General features: G+C 43.7%; 1 long non-coding RNA gene across 1 annotated transcript; it reads left to right on the top strand.

Annotated features, from left to right (window-relative positions):
* Nucleotides 1–213: 213 nt before the first annotated feature.
* On the top strand, nucleotides 214–21,866 carry LOC122220424. The gene is made up of 4 exons (XR_006202842.1): nucleotides 214–266; nucleotides 16,408–16,483; nucleotides 18,583–18,652; nucleotides 21,652–21,866. It is a non-coding gene; the product is annotated as an uncharacterized LOC122220424 (long non-coding RNA).
* The last annotated feature ends 464 nt before the right edge of the window (nucleotides 21,867–22,330 follow it).

Raw genomic sequence — 22,330 nt, 5'->3', positions numbered from 1 at the left:
TTTATCATAGAACACAAGCTTATCAGTGTCCCATGCCAAGCAATCAACGGTGATCACATGTTTTCTACTTACAAATAAATAGACTTAAGAAGGATCTTTTAGAACATAATCTAATCATAGAACAGGACCTTTTGTTCTCATTCTAGAATGGTGTTTATTCAAAATATAGGTCACACTCACAAGTGTGTCATAAAATCAATTAGTGGGTCATGCGTAGCAACTTTTCTCTCTGATAAAGTAGAAGATATCAGATTATATCACACAAAGTAAGTTCTGTGAACTTGAGTTTCAGGTGTGTGTGTGCTTGCGTGTGCTGGGGCATGATGTAAAATATAGTTTTTACTATGGGAAACTGTCAATAAAAATTAAAAAGAAAAGATCCTGGTGTGACATTACATGAGGCTTCCAGAAATTTGGGGGCAAACTCTGAGTTATGGGTTGAATTGTACTCCTCAAAAATATACATTGAAGCCCTAACCCCCAAGACTTATGAATGTGACCGTATTTATATATAGTGTCTTTGCAGACCTAGTATATGTTGATACAGTAGGGAACAATTTAAACATAACGGGGATTTCACATTTGATTATGTACAATTTATTCTGGGAGAAACACTAAAAGAGTGCATAAAACTGCACTGGCAGAATCGAACTGCGTAAGAAAACTCAAACTACAGGCACGTACCTCAGACACCTACCTGAGCCACATCAGTTCACTGTGTATCAGGATCCGTCTTCATTCGTGTCTGTCATTACACCTTACCTGACTGATTTCAGAAAACTTTCTTTCTATAACATGACACTAACTCCCAAGCTACAACCCCTTTCACAAGCAAAGTTCGTCTTTGTCAAGGTAAAGTACCGTGTTTATTGTAGTATTCATGCGTGTCTTATCCATTTAACGCGTGTGAAACTGTGCTACTGTTTTTAGCAGGCTCTCCTTTTTGTAAATGCACCAATGATGTGTGTGAGTTTTGTGCCCCAGTCACATCTGTCATTTAAGCCCCGTGGTTGTCACTGTGGGATTTTGCAGGGCACGGTGATTTTTAGGAATGCTATGTTGTGTCATAGCAGAACTGAGTGTATGGTATTTAAAACTGTGATAATGGATGAGATCATCCAGTGGGTGAGTAGAGAAGAGGGCAAGGGTTGAGTCCAGGGGCACTCCAGCCTTAACAGATAGAAAGGAGGAGCCAGTGAAGGAACCATTTTGTGAGATAGGAAGAAACTCAAGAGACATGGTGTTCTAGAAGCCAAGTGAAGGCAGTGTTTCAAGGAAAGGTCTAATCAATTGCATCTAGTGCTGCAGAGAAATCAAGAAACAAGAGTACTGACTGAGAAGTCACCACTGAATTTAGTAATTTGGTGGCAGAGTGGGGAAAAGCCTAACTGGAGACAATATATTTTTTGAATAATCATGAAATAAATTTTATTTGATTTTAACACAAGTCTTTTTCAAGTGAGTTCTGCCACTAACATGCACATTTATGTCTTGTATGGTGTCTCATAGATCAAGTTCTGCTTACAATTTTTAGTATCGCTATGGAGTCCCTCCTAAAGGTCTGACAGTGGGGCAGAAGCACTGTTTAAGGGAACAGATTCTACAATTAAGACACTTTGTTGTACATTTCAGTGTCACTACTTACTAGTGATCTGACGTAAGCCTTACTTCAGATTTGCAAAGTGAGGTTCATATCCTACCGTGGTCATTGTCAGGACTGGGTAAGGGAAGTGCTTAGCATGGCATCTGACATAAGGATGCCTCATAAATGCTATTATTAATGTTTTTTTTTTTTTTACAATGATCTATGTAATGTTTGGCCTTGAATTTACAATGAAGTTGGGGGGATAAGACACAAAAAAATTAAATAAGCATAAATGAATAGAACCAAAGTAACCAGGGAAAGTGATACTTCCAACAGGACTGAAAGGAGGAAGAGCGGTGAGAAGGGTCCCCTGGGCTTGCTGTGCACCTGCCACTCTGTAAAACCATAGCTACATGTCTTTGGTTGGTCCTCATACCACACTGTGATGAGGCATTCTCCCCAGCCCAAGGGTGAGAAGACCAACACTCTAGTAGGCTCATACCTTCCTCCAGGTCCCCGGTTAACAGGAGTGAGTGAGCTCATCTCTCAAATCCATGCTTGCGGAGACAGAGTGGAGCAGCAGAGAGGTACGGGGCTACGTCTCCACTCTCCGCCATATGCAAACACTAACAAGACAACAAAACAAAACCTGTGGCAAGCAAAGCTTCATTTTAGCCTGATGTTTCCTCTAAAGAACGACATCTAAGAAACAAACCCAAGGGAAGCCTGTGGCATATTCTTACCCTGGACCTTTTCTTCTTCTGGTAGGGTTAATCATATGGTGGAGCAGAGTTCCAGGGAAGGCACAGCAGGAGGACAGGTGTGGAAATGAGCAGCAAGTGTGTATAAAGGGGTGCTTACAGGAGACAAACACCGTGGTGTCTATTTCCCAACCTGGCTGATTCACACATTTACTCTGCAGTGGACTGTGTACCTGTAGTCTGTGTGGCTCCTGTTGGGGTAACTAATGGGGGGGGCAGGTATTTGGATTTGAGGATGTCTCCACACTAGTTGAGCCTCTCAACTCAAGCTGCCAGAACATGGGTGACTGGTGCCCTGCAGGGTATGGTTCAAGGAGTGGCTTATATCTCTCTCCTCTCATTGGCCATTAAGGGTTCTTAAAGTGCCTCCTTAAGCAGAGAGTAGAGTCTAACTGGAAGAGATAGGCTGTGCCCCTGGGCATCATGTTAGCTAATTGTGAAGCTAGATGCTCAGTCTACCCACGTACTCTCAGTGGGTAAAGGCTATGGCCTTGAAGGATAAACCCATGACAGGTATGTTTTGATGGGCCGAGGGAAAATGGAACATGAAACTTTGTAGAGCTCCGTGGGACTTGGAAGAAGAGCGTTGATCAAGGTGTGTACTGGTTCCCCAAGGCTGTCATAACAAATGACCACAACTGGGTGACCTAACCTACAGAAATTTATTCTCTCACAGTTCTGGAGGAGGCTAGAAATGTGAGATCAGGTGTCGGCAGGGTGGGTTCCTTCTGGGCGTTCGGAGAGGGAATCTGTTCCATGCCTCTCTCCTATCTGCTGGTGGATGGCTGGAAACCTTTGGTTTCCCTTGGCTTATAGGCGTATCTCTCTGCCTTCATATTCCAAGGCTGTTTCTCCTGCATCTCTGTGTCTGTGTCGTTTCCTCTCTTCTTACAAGGACAACAGCGATATTGGATTAAAGCCCTGTCCTACTCCATAATGATCTCATCTTAACAATGATCTATATCTGCAAAAAAACCTATTTCGAAATAGGGTGACACTCTGAGATTCCAAAAAGAATATAAACGTTCCAGCCCTTACAAGAGGGGAGCATAAAACCATTAGGAGTTACTGTCTGTGAGAGAACAGAGAGGAAAGGAGAGGAAGGCGTCTCTGAAGGAAGGCTTGAAAGGACACAGAATACCAGTGAAGCAGGACAGGGTTATAACAGGAAGCACATGTACCATATGGGGCAGTGGAGATTTTAAAGAAGGAACCATTTACAGTCAGCGGTGGGGTTAAGTAAAAACAAACAAACAAAACAAGAGGGTGACGAAGAGCTCCAGAGCTAGCACAAGCAGGACGCCATTTCCACTAGCCCTCTTGCCCTCCTCCTTCCTCCCACTACCACAGAGAAGGGTTCCATGCGGGCTTCTACCAGCTTCTCTGCCGCCAACCTGCTCTGCGATGCCTCTCTTATCCTGTGCTGGGGTTTCTCTGATGCAGCGGCTGGGCTGCCTGGCACTCAGGTATGCCCTGCCTGGAGATGGGGAGTTAGTGCCAGGGTGCCACCCTTGAGGAGGGGGGAGTGGAAGCCAGTTGATGCCCACTTCCCTATTTCTTCCCTAGCTGACTGCTCTGGGATACATTCCATAAGATTCCTCAGAAGATTCTGAGGGATTGAGCACCAACTGACGACAGCGGTGGCCAATTCAAGAATTCATCCTTGTGTTGGGGTTTACTTCCTTCACCTTCACTCGCCCCACCTCTCACAACTGCCCCCTGAGATACATGCCCAAGCAAACACACAGGTACACAGCCTTCATTTCAGGCTCTTCTCTAAGGGAACCCCAGGCTGAGCAACCACTGTCAGCCAGTGAATTCAAGGGGGTTGAGGGATTTCTTGGAAAGAGTGAGAGAAAAGGGGGGTAGGACGGGAGGGAAGGATGGAGAGAGAGAAAGGGAGAACAGAGGAGGAAGAGAGGAAGAGAGAGGAAGGAGGAGGGAGAGGAGAGAGACAGAAAGAGAGCTGAAGCCGAAGAAGGCAAACTGTAGTCCTCTGAGCAGGAATACAGTCTCTGCCAACCCTCAGGCCAGTGGGCAGCTGGGAGGAAAAATACAAAGTACAATCGCCTGCCACCCACTGCCCCCTGCCAGAGACTTCTGTGGCTGAACCAATTCCCAGAGCGGGAGGAAGGGTCAGCCTTCATGCAGTTCATAGAGGTCAGCCTCCCAGGGCACAGAATAGGTGAGAAGGATAAGAGATAGAACTGGAAGCAGACAGAATTGCCAGCACAACCACGTCTGCCCACATCCCAGTTTTCTCTCCTGCTGATCGTGAGCCTTACAGAATTGGCCACAACATCGGTATCTTCACAAAGCCGTCTTTTCAAAGTGGTAAATGCTTCTAGGATGAGGTTGCTCTTGCAACCACGCAGAAATAACGTGTTGGCTACACATAATTTTGGTTTATCACCATTGAGCATAATCATCATAATAAACGCAGTCATCATCTGGATTAAGCAGCCTCGTTTGTATGAAGACAAGTGTGGACCTGCATTCAGAACACCCCCTGGTTCAAAGCCCAGCGCTGCTACTAACAAAAATTGGGCCCTGGAACGAGTTTCCTTAACCCTCGGAGTCTCGGTGTTCTCATCTGCAAAATAGGATTAAAATATCTACCCCACCTCACAAAATTTTTGTGGGGATTCAGTGAAAGGAGATATTGCAAATGGTGGCAAATGGACTTCGCTTGGGAGCGAAGAAGAGGGGACTTCTTGTCACAGGGCTCATCCTCAGCTGTGTTGAAAAAAAGGTTCCGTGAGAAGCTATGACTTACGTGTTAAGGAAAGAATGTACTCTGTCTCAGGTGTAATTCATCTTGTATCTAAAAATGCATGATTCTGTGAAATACAGCATACTTATTTCTCTCTCTTTTGTCCTTTGAGGAAAGTCTGCCCATTTCTTTTGAAGTAGCACTACTATATAAAGGAAACGCATCTTTCTTGCCTTGTAAACAATTTTTCCCATTATTTTGTTCCTCTTTCCCAAACAGGACTTTTTTAGTGGGAATGAAGATAGAAGAAAAAGAGTTTAATGAAAAGACAAACATGGATACAAATTTATGATCATACTCACCTTCTTTTTTTTAAAAAAAAAGGAAAAATAATGAAGTTAAAGCAAATTGGATCACAAAGAAAAAATCAGATGTATTATGAAAATAATAATGTTTATGTTTTCTCTCTGGATTATGTAGTTGTTAAACCATATATTTCATTTGTTGACTATTTTGCGGTTATCACTCTGTTTATAAAAATGATTGCCAATTTCAAGCCTCATTCCAGAGAATGAGCCAGAGGGCATTGGGATAGGTGCGCACTAATCCTAAAATTGTGTTTGAACATGAGAGCTGGTTCTCCTTAGCAGGACTCAGGTGTTACAACCAAGGCTTAAGCCACAACAGAATTAGAAAACTATCCTTACATGGAAATCTTTTCTCAGAGGGCGTATATTTTGAATCTCTGTTTTCAATGAACAGAGCAAGCAGGGGCTGTGAAATGCATTTTCAGTTGGGGAGAGGGAAAGGGGCTTGTGGAAGGTGGCTAGTTAAGGGATGAACTAAATCTTTCTTTTAAAAAAAATAAATCAGAAAATCCATGTTTGGACCAGGCATTAGGAATACTATAGCCTTTGGTTCTTGGTCAATGGGAAATTTTAATCATAGATCCTTGGGAAATTGACCAGACTACTCATTGTCCCACAGTAGATGTCAAGTATCTACCTGTCATAGAATTTCCTCCACCTGTTAGAATTTGGATGCCACTCTTTGGGGAGAGGTGGGTCTCAGGTAGCACTCTCTCAGATGGTGCAAGTGCAGGGTGGGTTCTTGGCAGTGAGCATCTCCCTGTATTTTGCCTCTTATGTGCCTCGCTGTCCTCACCCTAGTGTTAGCCCTGAGAGGCACCCAACAAGGTCTGAGGGGTCTGAGAGTTAGTCAATATAACCATTCGGGCATCTCCCAGGCATGTGCAGATCTGGGAGAGCACACTGGCTTGGGTGCTGCAAGAGCTCCAGTAAAGAGAAAATGCTGGTTGCTATGCCTCAACCTCAGCTGTGTAAAGTGACAGTTTACTCCTCTGACCAAAATGTATCTAGAATGTTAGAAAGCGCCTGTGCCTGATGTGTCTCTCAGAGTCAGTCTAGGCTGGTCTGCCTGCCTGCGTGAGCAGCTGAGAATGTATTTTCAAAGCTGTCTAGTGACTATTGCTCAAGTGGCTTACAGATGTCTGGGTTGGTCCTCTGGTAGATTCTCTCTAGAGCATTCTCTCTAATTCTGACCTTCTATCCCTACTCCAGGGATCTTGAGACCCACCTCTCTATTCTGTTTGGGGATGTGGCAATGATGGTTGATATTCTTCTGGTCAGAATGCCCAGATGCTCGTTCTCAGCTGTGTCTTCTCCATTGTAGGGGTTGAAATTGTTCCTGGAAGAGTTCCAGGGCCTGATGTCCTCACTTATTGGATTTTGCATATTTAGACAAAGCTTTTCCTTATGATTCCCAGATATGGCTCCTTCTCCTCTACTCCCCAGAGCACTTGGCTAATATCTGTTTATTGCTTTCTCTGCCCTGTATCCACAGTGCCTAGTGTATACATCTTGGCCTCACCAGACTATGGGCCCCACAAGTCCAAGGACAATGTCTTATTTAGCTCTGATTCTCCACAGCAGGTAATCCAGCACCTGAGGGTTGAGATGTGTCCCAGAAAGAATTCTTAAATGAATCAATGGGTAAATAATTGAATTTGTTACTCTGGAAGGGAATTCATCAAAAATTTTGCTTCTTTTTAAAGTATTTTAAAAAATTTATTGATTTTTGAGAGAGAGAGAGTGTGAGCAGAGGAAGAGAGAGAGAGGGAGCCACAGAATCTGAAGCAGGTTCCAGGCTCTGAGCTGTCAGCACAGAGTCTGACACGGGGCTCGAACTCAAGAACCGTGAGATCATGACCTGAGCTGAAGTCAGACCTGAGCCACCCAGGCACCCCCAAAATTTTTGCTCCTAATTGGACAGAAAAGTATTCTTCTTGGTGCTCAAGCTTCTCTGTACTCATCAAAGTACTGCATTTGGAAGGTGTTGTGGTAACTGAGTGATGGCCAGAGGAAGCATGAAAACAGATGCTGGAAAGAAACATTACTGTGAGTCAAGCTTAGGTATTTGTTTAGATAATAAGGGGTAATGCCAGAGTTAGTAATGAGGGAGACTAGACACTTTAAAAAGTACAAAATGAAGAAATAATTGCTAGTTGGGATCCTGCTGCTTTAGAATGTCCGTGAAAATGTTAGCAAATTGTATTTATGTGGGATCAGATCCCTAGACTCTATTATTCCAAATATATTGTAAAATTGTTGTGACTCAGGATCGCGTATCCATGTGGTTGATCCAGGAATGTCATGATGTGATAGAATGATTCCTCAACGTGCCCCTCTACCACTGTCTGGTTGGTTGTTTTTGAATGAGGCATTTAAATTATAGATCAATTTTTGTATAGAAAACAAACAGAATAGGCTAAGTGATGTCTATGATCTTTCCAATCTCTAAAAGGTTACAATTTTATACTTTTAGGTCGTTTTGAAAAAGACACAATTATTCAGAGTGCTCTTTATGGGGAAAAAAAAAGATCCATACATACTCTTTTCCGTGAATATAATTTAAATATTTCAATGTAATATGGTATATGTTCAATGATTCATTTGAAAATATTAATATTTTAATAAAGAATATGTTAATGAAATCTCAAAATGTATGAACCGTTTAATTAATTTTTAACCTTTTTTTAAGTTTTTTTTTGAGACGGAATGGGGAGAGAGGCAGAGAGAGGATCTCAAGCAGTCTCTGTGCTGTCAGTGCAGAGCCCGATGTAGGGCCTGATCCCACTAACGGTGAGATCATGACCTGAGCTGAAACCAAAAGTCGGATGCTTAACCGACTAAGCTACCCAGGTACCCAAAAACATGTTTGTTTGTTTTTTTTAATGTTTACCTACTTTTGAGAAAGAGCAGGCGAGGGGCAGAAAGAGAGAGGGAGACACAGGATCTGAAGTAGGGGCTTTGCTGACAGCAGAGAGCCCAGTGAGGGGCTGGAGCCCACGAATTGTGAGACCATGACTTGAGCTGAAGTCAGACGCTTAACCAACTGAGCCACCCAGGCGCCCCTGGACTCTTTTAATTCTTAACACAATATCTGCATTTTTCTCAAAAACAAAACAAAAATACTTTCTACTTGAAACTCCACATCATGATGATATTCCCCTTACAGTTTGCTGAATGACATTTTGTTAGGGCTGATAGGAGGGGGTTACTCCCACAGTCCTGGAGTCATAGAAGCTGCCTGATGGGAAAAGTGATATGCACGTCACAGAGCATAAGTAGGGAAGGGATGGAAGGGGAAGAGTCATCCCTCATATTTGACTCCTTCCACGGTAATTTTCTTCCTACCACCACTTCTGTGGAGCCAGAGGAAGCACGAACGAGACAGAGGTGACTTACTTATGTATTACACACAAATTGGAAACCAATGGTTGCCCTATCCTTTCTGGCTCCAATTATTTCCCCAGTGCTCCCAGTTGTGAAATGGGGTGACCTTACATCAGACACAGAAGAATTTTGGCACCAGCTTAAAGAAAAGCTCCTGATGAAAATAGAATTCTTTTTGCTTTACAAAAGTATATTAATTATGTATATAAAATAATTCTTTATGGTCTGACTTGAGCATTAAATCCCATCGATGCATCACATGCTACATTCTTTGGTTCAGCAAAAGTGTGTTAAAAAATGAGATTTTGCAACTTTCTAAGTGGGTTTAATAATGAGGAAGGTGGTAAGGGCTGGCTTTTCTCTGGTTTAAATTAAAACAGTTTCTGATAAAGACAAACCAAACTTCCCTCCTCTGTGTTTCTCTTCTTTTTTTTTTTTTTTTTTAAGTTTATTTATTTTTGAGAGAGACAGAGACAGCGCAAGTGGGGGAGAGGCAGGGAGAGAAGAAGGCAGAATCCCAAGCAGGCTCCCCACTGTCAGCATGGAGCCTGATATGGGGGCTCAAACTCATGAAACCATGAGATTATGACCTGGGCCGAAACCGAGATTCGAACACTTAACTGACTGAGCCACCCAGGTGCCCCTATGTTTCTCCTCTTTCATAGCTTTGGATCCTTCCAAAATACCTATCATCTCAGAATAGGGTAAGATGCCTTGAGAACGCCCTACACAGAGGAAACCACCTTTTTGGTGGTGCATTCATGATCTCCATGCAAAGATATTTCTATGGGGTGAGGTCTCCTTGATTGAAACCATAATCTTATGTTCTTTCCTATCTCTGATTAGCCACAATTCGTTTCCAGGGAATTGTGCAACCGATCCAGGATTTTATTTCAGAGAGAGCCTGGGCTATGCATATATTCTTTGTGGACACATTGGGCCTGAAATCCCAGAAAGTCCAGAGACGAGTCATCGGCAATACGGTTGCCCTGGTACACGAAACTGTGATCAAACTGGTGTTATCTGGTGTGTTATCAGAGTGTAGATGAGGTGTAGGTGGCAGATGGAGGAAGAAGGCGATTTGACGAATGACAGCTATTAAATTGAAACCAGGGAGGAGCAGCTCTCAACTGTGGGCCAATCTATACCGCCATGTGAGGAGGGACGCTGTGTTGGCAGTGACACGCTGGCAGGGTCAAGGAAATGAATTCCTGTGGAAGTGTCAAGGTTGGCCAGAGTTCCCTCCGAATAATAAAATCTTTACTGCACCGTCAGTGCTCATTGGAGACAGAAAGGAGACGTTGAGTCAGTGTCCAGAGAAAAGCAGAGTCAATTCTGTACACACTCTCGGCTAACACAGACCATCCCTGAATGCATAGCCAGCCCCCTGCTTGAGAAAAATCACACCTGCGCCTCTACCTCTCCGACTTACTTGTATCTTCTACCAACTTCATGACGAGTTTGGTTTCTTCGTCTTGTGACACAATGTATTTTTCTCCTTTATTTCTCTGGTGGAGAAAAATATGGAGAATTAGAAAGAAAAGGAGTATCTCCACTTTTCCTTCAGATGCAGTCCTAATGCTGCTCTTGAAAAAGGCAAGCGTGGAAAAAAAAAAGTACCCAGCCTGTGCAAGTTTTTGTTTTAGTTTTGTCGTCTTTGTGGATGTGTTTAATAGTGAGGTACTTTGTGCGGGCTTGCAAAGTCACCGTATTGGGCGGAAGGAAACCTGTACTGCTCTTCCCTAGGTTGGTCCTGTCCTGCTGAGGAAGGGCATACTGTTAGGAGAGGCATAATGACACTCACACCTTCTTGCGAGTTCCATTACTGTCACTAACTACTCCTTCAGCTCTGGGCTATCTTTCAAATGCGTGCTCAAACACAGCCTTCTCAGAAATCCTTCTTTCATTTTTTTTTTTTTTTTTTTTTTAATATATGAAATTTACTGTCAAATTGGTTTCCATACAACACCCAGTGCTCATCCCAAAAGGTGCCCTCCTCAATACCCATCACCCACCCTGCCCTCCCTCCCACCCCCCATCAACCCTCAGTTTGTTCTCAGTTTTTAACAGTCTCTTATGCTTTGGCTCTCTCCCACTCTAACCTCTTTTTTTTTTTTTTTTTTCCTTCAAAAAAAAAAATAAATAAATAAAAAAAGAAAATTTCAATCAATAATTCTAGAGGAAAGATTAGTGATCTTTCTATTCTCATTGCAATTAGCGATATTACAATAGTATTGTCATATGAAGAGGGAGTCAAAATTATGCAGCCCAAAATATAGAACCAAGTATGGATTTATGGCAAATAGATAATTATTAAAAAATGACATTAAGACAATTTTGTAATTTTATGGGAACTTATCAGCTCTTTGGAAAATTTTGTTATGATTATTTTTCTCCTTCTAAATAAATATTAATTTTCTTACTAAAAAAAAAAAAAAAAAAAAAAAAAAAAGAAATCCTTCTTTCATACATACTCGCTACTGTCCCACCCTCACCCCCAAGGAATCACTTTCCTTGCACTATTTCTAGACTTTGTGCATATCTCACTCTACTGAAACCATTGATCTACCTTGTTTTCATGTCTCTCACACTAGAATGTGAACCCCTACGGAGAATAGATGGTATCTTGCCTAATAGTGAAAGGCAAATAGTAGGGACCAAATAAATGTATGTTTGACTGACTGACTGGCTGCCGTCCTTATCATGGGGCACACAGCCAGGGGGGGGAGCTGACTGTTCTCTGAGTACAGGATCTATCACACCAATATTTTACTTATTTTCTGGCTTGGTACATTTCCCTTAAAGCCAGTTCTGGTCTATTGTGAAATGTCTTTCTCATGAGCCGCTTCCCCCTCCATCGTGTTAACACATATACACACATAGTCCAGGCAGAAGGTTTCTTTGCGGATGGGGAAATGAAAATACCATATTGCATTAGTTCTAAAACAGAGATTTTTTTGAAAAAAAAAAAAGGTGAAACCTTTTGAATTGAAATTAGGGAGTTTTTGCCAATCGATGGCATCTTCCAGCTATGATTGGCAGTGCTTTTTGGAATCAGACCCAAAATGATGCATCTTTCAATGACGGCTTCTTAGATTTGTTAAAATATTGTACTTATGGAAAAAGCTATACCAGGGGCCAAGCCAGCCAGAATTTATATGGTAAATTCTGGATATGTTCCGAATGCTACATTAAAAACAAACCAAAAACCGACTTTTCCAGAATAAAGTGAGAGGATCAGACTTAAGGATCAGCAAGCAAGGATCATGTGACAGTCATTGTTACACCTCTGGCATCTGATCTAGTACCTGCCTGGAACATATACATACTTACTGCATAAAGTTAATTGATAATAGTTTTTGAGTATTCACTCTGTTTTAGTCAGTGGATTTTAAGTGCTTTTTATGTTTAAGCTCATTTAATACTCAGGATATCACTGTGTGGGACTATGATCCCCATTTTTCAGATGCATAGAGTGAGGCTGAGGGCAGGAAGGTAATGTGCCCTACGTGCTATAAAGAGTACGCAGCAAAGCTATGGCTGGACCCCAGCTTCATTTGCCATCAAAAGCCATGCTCTTGTGCTCTATGCAGTGCATTCGTTCCAGTGAATATTGATTTTGAATAAGTGATATTTCTACTGGTGGTCATTTGCTTGGTCAGTTGTCAGTTCTCAACTTTCTGTCCAAATTGTCCACTTTCCTGGGCCCCATATACTCCACTAGTCATCAAATGACTATCCTGGATCTAACATTTTGATGAATATTGTTTGGTGTAATAAACAGTCCATTGGAAAAATATTTCCTTTATTTAATGATTATAGGCAAAATCCTATCAAAACCCGAATGCTCTAAGAGCCATTTGTGATTATGATGTGGTTGTATTTCACAAACGCAATATTGTGGAGGTAAGATAAATTCATTTTGGGGGCGCCTGGGTGGCTCAGTGGGTTAAGCATCTGACTCTTGATTTCAGCTCTGGTCATGATCTCACAGTTTGTAAGATCAGGCCCCAAGTTGGGCTCTTCATTGACAGTGTGGAGTCTGCTTGGGATTCTCTCTCTCTCTCTCTCTCTCTCTCTCTCTCTCTCTCTCCCCCACTCTTGCTCATGCTCACTCTCTCTCTCAAATAAATAAACTTAAAAAAATTTTTCAAGAAAAAGTCATTTTGTAAGTAGTAGAAAAAAAAAAACCCACAATCTCTCTTTCGTAGGATTGCCATCCTTGAGGTCGTGTAGAAAAAAATTAAATTCGGTGGCCTTTGATTGATGTCATCTTTAGGGCCTGAGACCTGTTTTTCTGACACCGAGACACTCAAGCATAATATTAAGAAAATCCTGAGGAAATTCACTTCAGGTACAAAAGATTCTGCTAGACCACCGTTTCCTCTTTGTAGTCATTGCAGAGCTCAGAATGAGGGGTGGTGCCCTGGCCACCATGCTGGGCAATGGAAGAAGCACGGGTCTAGGACCAAGCTCGAATGTGCACCCCAGTTTCCTGGAGGGCTTGTTCAAACACAGATTGCTGGACCCACCCCCACAGTCTCTGATCTATCAGGCCTGTGATGAGCCCTGAGAATTTGCATTTAAACAAGTTCCCAGATGGTGCCCATGCTCCCTATCCAGGCAAAACACTCTCTGAACCACTAGCCTCAACATTAGAAGGCCAGAGTCTGGCTCCTGGACTCCTCATTTTCCCAGCTGTGGCTTAGGGAATTTAATGATCTGTTTTGACTCCTTATGAGTAACCTTGACTAGAGGCTACCTGTTGTATCCATTTTGTTTGTTTGTTTTTGAGAGAGAGACAGACAGACAAACAGAGCCTGAGCTGGGGAGGGGCAGAGAGAGAGGGAGACACAGAATCCGAAGCAGGCTCCAGGCTCTCAGCTGGCAGCACAGAGCCCAATATGGGCTCGAACCCACTAATCGTGAGATCATGACCTGAGCCGAAGTCGACACTTAACCCACTGAGCCACCCACATGCCCCTGTTGTATCCATTTTCTAAGACTTGTGTGAAAAGAAATGAAACTAACATGCTTGCAAATTACTGAAAAAACTATTTTGTTGGTATTACTAATATTATTGTGAAAGAAGCTATAGATTTATGTCACCCCAGACAGCAGCTGGCAGAATTTTTGAGTTACACAAGGCCGAGGGGTAAAAGTTCAGATAATTCAAAATGAATGTTGTGCCCTAAAAGAGCACATAGGGGCCTTGGGAGCCATCATGGAATATAAGCGGTAGGGACACAGGCTCTGTTCTACTCATATGTGTTCAAATCCTGTTTCCCGTCTGGAAAATTGGAATGGGAGCAGTTACCTTGCAGGCTTGCCGAGAGGGCTATTCAAGAGAATGCATTTAAAGAAGCAGCACATGGGGCGCCTGGGTGGCTCAGTTGGTTAAACGTCTGACTTCGGCTCAGGTCATGATCTCACGGCTCATGGGTTCGAGCCCCGCATCCGTCTCTGTGCTGACGGCTCAGGGCCTGGAGCCTGCTTCAGAATCTGTGTCCTCCTCTCTCTGCCCCTCCCCCACTCACGCTCACTCTCTCTCAAAAATAAATAAACATTTAAAAATTAACATTTAAAAATTAAAATAATAATAATAAATAAAGAAGCAGCACAGTGCCTGCCTGCCATACAGTAGGCACTCGTAAATATTGGCCAATATTTAGATTTCAGGTTGGTAACACAGCCATTAAGCTGTTCCATGGAAACAGCCAGTTCCTTGATCCTGAAAGTCCATATTCTAACTACGCTGCTTTGAACAAGCAGTTGGACTCACTGACCTCTAAGGTTACTTCCAACTAAGACTCTGATGTCAGCACAAAGCAGGCAAATCTGGCCAGTTGCCAGCAACCAGGACTGTTTTCCTCAGTCTATAACCGACAGCTTTACCACTCACGTCTTGGCCCTGCCCCACCCCATAATCGTCAAGCAGACTTTCTGGAACTCCCTAGCAGGCAAAGCACTAACAATAGAAAACTTAAAATGACACAAAGACTGGTGTTCAGAGCGCTTCATTCCCCCCCCCCCCCGCCCCGGGTTATGTGACAATTGAATCAAGTCTAAACCAGAGAACGTGTGACAGTGCAATGAGCTCTTCACGAACAAATGCCAGATAAGCTTCAGCAATGTGCTCCGGGTGGGTGGAACTTCCAGGCTTGCAAAACCCTGTAGTTGATGGAGGCAACAACTGGAGCACAATTGCTGACCAAGTCGTGGAACCTGATGCCGTGTCATGGGGCTGGAATGCAGCTCGTGGTACCCTGTTGGGCAGACTTTCCTTTTATACCTCATGCAGATTAGAAGTTATTCACTGAGGCTGTGTGTCTTCTTGCACAGCACAGGGACCAACACTGCCCATTCAACCTGACATCACAAGTGATACGGGCGGGTAGGGCATCCTTGAACATGCAAGCTCATTTCAGTGATGGCAAGTGACTGATTCAACAAACTTGGGAGAGAATTTGCTCAGTTTCCATCACTCTCTTTCTCACTGGGTTTAGGGTGACTGGGTGGGTCACAGGACAGGCAAGGAAAGATGACAGTAAGACACTTCAGTTTGATCTGACAGCATTAGTTGCCTCTTCTGACATTCCTTGACAGCAAATACAAAAAATATAATTCTTTACGGGAATGCCTATTTTTAAATCTTTTTCCTAATTTTAAGTTGGGAGTGAGAGCATTTTTTTTTCTTAAGGAAATATTTCATATGATTGACAGATAATGCACTATCCATTTTTTAGACAATTTTTTTTCCTGACTCCTGGTAAACCTTTAACTTTTCTGTTTCTCTCTGCATCTGGGTCCCAGTTGCCTCCAATTCTGAGAACTTTTTCTCACTTTCTTCAAAGCTCTCAGCCTCTAGAGTACTGACTTCCTTTCCATATGATTCATTGCCAGCCTTCACGGTGACTTCCACATTCATAATCTTCCAGTCAGACGAGCACTGTTTTCATTCTATCTCAGCCACACCCCAGCAAGGCCACGTCTTACACTTGGCCACAACTCAGATATGCTTCACTTCCAGGATGGCAAATTCTGAAATCCCTACTTTTTTCTCAAAGTCCATTCCTTCCTCTCTCCCTCTGCTTTTCCTTTCATCTCCGTTGAGACCTCTAGTTCATGATGCTTACCTACTCTACCTATCCATCACCTGGATTTGGTTTCATTGCAGCAACCTGAACCCATTGGCTTATCACATCAATTCAGCATCACCCATGATTCCCTCTGTGATACCCTTTCCATTCTTGCTGGCTCTCTAGAGAGCACTTGCAGGGATCTCCCACCTGGTCTCTCTTTCTTCCAATTTGCTCTGTTCTAATCCATATTAGTTACCCCTTCTAAAATGCTCATCCTGATTTTAAAGCCCTGAGAAAACTTGTGTAACTCTTATCCTCCACAACCTTCTAGTTTTTCTTCCAAATCTTGCTCATGCTCTTTTTTTCATCTCCACCTGAAAGATACCGTCTATTGTATTAAAGTCCATCTCAAATAACACGTCTGATTCTTCCACCTGCATTTGGTCACTTCTTAATGTTATGTTTCTTTGCTAGTGGCAATGGTCTGCATATTTGTTTTATCTCCTTGCAGTGTGATTCAGGCTAAGGCACATGAGCGCTGGATTTAGAGAGAGATACAGATGAAGACCCCGGCTGTACTATTTACTGTATGTATTAGTTGTAAGATCTTGGGCGAGTCTTTCCATTTGCCAAGACCACACTTCCTCCTCCAAAAAGGGGACAGTACCACCTACTTGGTGGGATGGTAATAATGATTCAATTAGAACAAAAGACTGCCATATAAGAGTCACTCAAGAAATATTATTTCTTCCATTCTTCCCCATTCCTTGTGTCTTTGAAGTAGAAGACCACGTCTTACTCATTTTGTTTCCCTTGAAATGTCAACAGAGTTTGGCCTTTCCTGGGCCATAAGTAAATAGTCACTGAATTCCCATGTCTATGTCATGCGTCCTTTTTTGTTGTGAAGGTTGGAGCTCCAGAGACAATGCATTTTTTTATCTGCATTCCGTTTCCTACTTAATTTTGGTATGTTTGTTTATTTACTTTGTTATTTTTTTAAGTAGGCTCCTTGCCCAGTATGGAGCCCAATGCAGGGCTTGAACTCATGATACTGAGATCAAGACCTGAGCTGAGATCAAGAGTAGGACGCTTAACTGACTGAGCCACCCAGGCACCCCCATTTTCATAAGTTTGAAGCAGAATATTCTTTTTGTCTTAATTTTTAAATGTTTATTTATTTTTGAGAAAGAGAGACAGAGAGTGAGCAGGGGAGGGGCAGAGAGAGAGAGGGAGACACAGAATCTGAAGCAGGTGCCAGGCTCCAAGCTGTCAGCACAGAGCCTGATGCAGGGCTCGAACTCACGAACCGTGAGATCATGACCTGAGCTGAAGTCAGACGCTTAACCAACTGAGCCACCCAGGTGCCCCTAAAGCAGAATATTCCTTATACGCTGAGCAGACACTTAATTATACCAAATTTCCCTACCGTGGATAATTCTATCTGCTCTATTGAGAAAGACCTGTGGCTAGGTGCCCTATGTCTGGCCTGGAGTAAAGAGACTTTTGTGTTTGTGTGAAGAAAGCTCAGTCATAATAATGATATCTGAGAATCTTCCTCTTGGGGTGATTGACTCAGCATGATCCAGTATGGTTGTGACCCATCATGCCCTCTCCCACATGTGGAGCTAATATGAAATGAGTTGGGAAAACTGATTCACATCCTTATATGCAGAGGGACCCTGTTACAAAAATCTAATAATACTACAGAATTCCTGGCAAAATAAGTGCTTCCCTGGGGAAAGTCAAGGCTCCCGGCTCAATGCTTATTAAAGGTATTGTGACGTAGTAGAAAGCTCATTGACCTTGGGTTGGAAAGGCCTTCACTCGATCTCAGCTCTACTACATATTAGCTGTGGAACCTCATATAGGTTACTTGGACCTCTCTTGTCTGTAAACAATGACAGCACACTACATCACAAGTTATCGTGAGCACTGAATGACACACCTGGAAGCAAGCACCCAGTGGCATGCACGGCATAACCAGAAAGAACAACTGACAAACGCTAGTAAAAACATCAAAGAGCATAGAGAGATTTTTCATTGAAAAAAGACCTAGCACCATTTGTAGACATAAGTAGTATCTATTGTGCTGTCAGCGACTACCCATGTGCACGGTTCATGTGTCAACTTGGCTGGGCTTTGATGCCGAGACATTAAGCCAAACACCAGTCTAGATGTCACTGTGAAGGTATATTTTAGCTTTTACATCAGTAGACTTGGAGGAAAGCAGATTTACTCCCCATTGTGTGTAGGCGTTGTCCAATCTGTCCAGACCTTAAGAAGAAAAGATTGAGGAATTCTACTGGCAGGCTGCTTTCAGACTAGAGCTCCAATGTCAGTTCTTCCCTGGTCTCCAGCCTGCTGACCTGCTCTGCAGATTTGGGACTTGCCAGACCTCACAACTGTGTGAGCCAGTTCCTTAAAATAAATCTCTATGTAGATACACCTCCTATCGGTTCTATTTCTCTTACACAGCCTGCCCTGCTCACTAGGTGGTCATTAAGTGTCAGGAACTATATCCAACTCATCTTTATATCCTCAGCACCTAGCCCAGTGCCAGATATATGGTAAATATTCATGCTTATTGAGCTGAAAAAGAATAGCTCGCATTCATATACTATTTTGTAAAAATCGTTACACTAATCAATGGCTCTACTTAGTTCTTCATTCTTCAAACATTTTTCAGATGACCACGCTTAACGCTGATGATGCAGAAAGAAAAGACAGAATGGTTCTTCTCTGGCAGTTGTTTAACGGTGGGTTGGAGTGAATGGGGCTGGTGCATAAATGGAGGGTAAAACTGGACACTTGGGACCCAGCATATCCAGGCGAGAGAGCATGAGCTCCTGGTGCAAAGCAGGGGCAACTGGAAGAAAGAGGAAGGGATGAATTCAAGAGAGAACTAGGATATGAAAATAGTGAGAAACAGGAGAGTAAGGTGTCTCCCATGACTCCCTGGTTTCTGTCTGAGAAGACCTGGGAGGAGCAAAATTTCTCATCAGCTCATCTGATCCTAACATTCCTCAACATCACAAAATACAACCCCTTCCTTTAAGGGATGCAGACACTGAGGCTGAGAGGGAACAGATCAACTGCCCCAAGCCTCATAAATCAGGAGCTGGCAGAGCTGGTATCAGAATCGCAGGCCATACCGTCTGGCTATGATGCCCTCTCTTCAGCTTCCATTATGCAGCCTGGCAAACGCCCTGGGCAGTGAGGAGTGAGGAAGGGCCTTGGAGCATCCCTGTGACTTCTCTATGGTGTCACCTCACTCCCTTGAGTGGTCAGATAGCAAAGCAGCCTGCCGCCCTATCTGGATGTACAACTGAACTTCATAAACGACCCAGGAGTCATTCACTTCCTTTCCAAGAAGCTACAGAGAGTGAAGCAGATTTGCTGTGCTTTCAGTTGGTTGTCCTAAATGGGAAGAGGAGGGACATTTATTTGCAGTCAGAGAGGGATAATGTTAATTGGTAAAAACGAAAGTACATTTTCCCCCAAAGCGTGAGGTCATCCTCTTCCTATTTTTAATTCAGAAGTGCCCTACATGGAATCAGTGTTCCCTTTCAAGTAAATGACAACATTTGACTTGTTGTCCTTTAAAGCCTGCCCACCCATCCCCTTCCTGCTCTCTCTGCTGACCACAGTTATTAACCCCAGCAGCATGAATCAAGGAATTCTAGCAACCTGAGCCCTCTCCGTAACCTGGCAGTTGTCCAGCAACTGGTAAGGAGAGAACTGCTTTCTCTTTCTTGCTCTGAGATGGACCTGGAAGCGGGAACCAGGAACCAGGAACCCAAACCCACCTCTGGTCTCCCACATCATTTTCCAAGTCCCTCTTTGTCCGCCTCTCAGCTCTCATTTGTCTTGACTGTCTTAACATGGCCCCTAAGTTGAGGTGACCCACAGACTGCTAACCTGTCTTCGAGGGCACCTGTTCACGTAGCTTGACCTTTGCCTGGGTCTCAGTTTCTGATTTTTTTTTTTTCTTTTTTGACAATGCTGCTGCCCCAGACCAGGTGGGCTCATGTTTAATTCATATCAAGGCTAATTCTAGCCAGGTTAGGGAAGGGGCATGGCAACTTTGGCCTCCCACCCCAGGCCTTCCTGCTGTCATGGTGACTAAGGAATGGTGGGGGACAACGGTTTGTGTCCCCCTCCCTGCCCCAAGTTCGGGGCAGTCATGGCAGCCTCCAGCACCTGTTCCCAAAGAGCATCCTCATAGGACACACTAATGGCAGAAACACAGGTACGAGGCCAGTGGGAAAGAGGCATGGAGATGCCTTGCAAGCAGGCAAGGAGAAACATGCAAGCATCAGGATGCTCCTTTCCCTCACTTGCAAGGGTCAGGATTGATCCTAATACCTGGTATATGCCGGTTATTCCACTATCTTCCAGGTGGGCACACCAAGACTGACGTCCCACAGCAGAGAGGTCCAGTGCCTCTGAGTCTTCGCTCCTGCTGTTCCCTCCGTGTGACTTGTGCTGCCTTCTTATCATCACCTCAGTTTCTGAATTCTTATCTCAGCCCTCCAGGACACTTATTTTTCTAGCACCTCCCCCCACTCCCTGTCTTGCAGGACTGCCCTCCCGTTAACCACTTAGCACAGTGGCAGAGTGGTTACCAGGTGATTCAAGTGGAATTTAGAGCTCTGCAAAAACACAAGTGCTCAACATATGTCAGGTCTTTTGACTCCTGCTTGACTCTGAGCCTTGCTCATCCTGGAGGTTTACTTCATGCACCATTTGGGACATCTTCAAACTGGGGTTTCAGGCAGCCCTCGCCATCCTAGAATGAGTCTCGGATGGGGGGCTAAATCTGAGGTCGGTTGGGCTCTGACCCAACACCTGACTTATTCCAGTGGGAGGGTAGTTCTAAGGCCAGGCCTCGGCCCCTACCCCCACGCCAGCCAAGTTCAGCTGTGATTTGAGAATCATGACTTCCTGGGTCTCAAGGGGATGGCAATCAGACCTTTGCCAGATGGCGAGGCAGCTGGATGCTACTTTTGCATAAAATCACTACAGAGTCTGTAACCATTAGAACTACCATTTTCATGGAAGCCAGCTCAACCTTGTTAACTGAGCAAATTTGGAGCAGCTCCAAACATCCATCCAGTTGATGAAATTGGTGCTCTCCAAGCATGCCACATCATTTTGAGTCCAAATTCAAAGTTTAATCTCCATTGGTGGTTTCCTGAGAATTGTCGTCCTGAGCATTGGGAGACGGCACAGGAAATATCGACGATCACCCCTTCATCATCAGATTGTGATTTGTGAACTAACATTCCTGGCCAGAAAAAGTTGGAAGAGGCTAAAACTGTCTCTTAGCTCACATTTTTTTTGCAATTTAAAATCAATGATATAATTAGATTTCCGTATCCTACTGCTTAATCCTTTGTTTAGATTTCATGCTTTCAATTATTCGTATCACCTTGGGTTTCCAGTTTGGGCAATTAAGAGTTGCCACCTTGCACAGGAGACTCCCGATGTCCCTGGTGGAAGGTCACGGTGATGTCTAGCAGCCTAGGCTGAGTCCCACTCCACTGGCTTCCAGAGCTCTGCTTGCCCTTGGGTGTTTGCTGTCGGCTGGGCTGTGTTGCATAAGGTCAGAGCCTGGAGCTGCCACATCCACAGCTCTGTCCCCAGCACTGACTCAGTGCCTGGCACTCAGAAACTGCAGAATAAATATTTATTGAGTGAATGCCTCGAGAGCAATCAGCGGCTGTGTAATGGAGTGCTTTGTCCTTTTCTACAGCAAATGGATCTCAAAGGTCAGGAATGAGAAGATGAAAACGGAATTGAAGCAGATTAAATCAAGGCACAACATTGTCACCCATGGTACATGTACATCTGCACCCAGGGTTCTGCTCAGAGAACCCTCACAGAGCTTCTTTCTCTCTGCGCCACCTTTTTAAAATCTTTATTTATTTGCGGGGAGGGGGGGCAGAGAGAGAAAGGGGGAGACCCAGAATCCAAAGCAGGCTCCAGGCTCTGAGCTGTCAACACAGAGCCTGATGCAGGGCTTAAACTCATGAATCGCGAGATCATGACCTGAGCCAAAGTCGGCCACTTGACCAACCGAGCCACCCAGGTGCCCCTCTCTCTGCTTTTAAAAGAAAACTGGACAGTCTCCTGCAGTTCCAAAGTAGACTGGAAAAAAAAAAAAAAAAAAAAGCAGTGGAGAGAGGGGAGTTCAGAAGGAAAAGTCCAAACACCCTCTTCCCTATAGTAATATTAAAAACAGTAAAAACAATAAGGCTAAATTGTATTCAATCACTTTCCATGTGTCAGGAACTGTACCGTACATTTATTATTTTATTAATCTTCGCAACAAGCTTATGAGACAGATATTATTATCATGCCTATTTGTGGATGAAAAATAGGAGCTTGAAGAATTTAAATGATTTGCTGAAGCTGGTAGTTAGGGAAGCTGG

The sequence above is a fragment of the Panthera leo genome, chromosome B2, assembly GCF_018350215.1.
Source record: "Panthera leo isolate Ple1 chromosome B2, P.leo_Ple1_pat1.1, whole genome shotgun sequence".
In the NCBI taxonomy this organism is placed as follows: domain Eukaryota; kingdom Metazoa; phylum Chordata; class Mammalia; order Carnivora; family Felidae; genus Panthera; species Panthera leo.
This window is presented reverse-complemented; position numbering and strand designations above follow the sequence as displayed.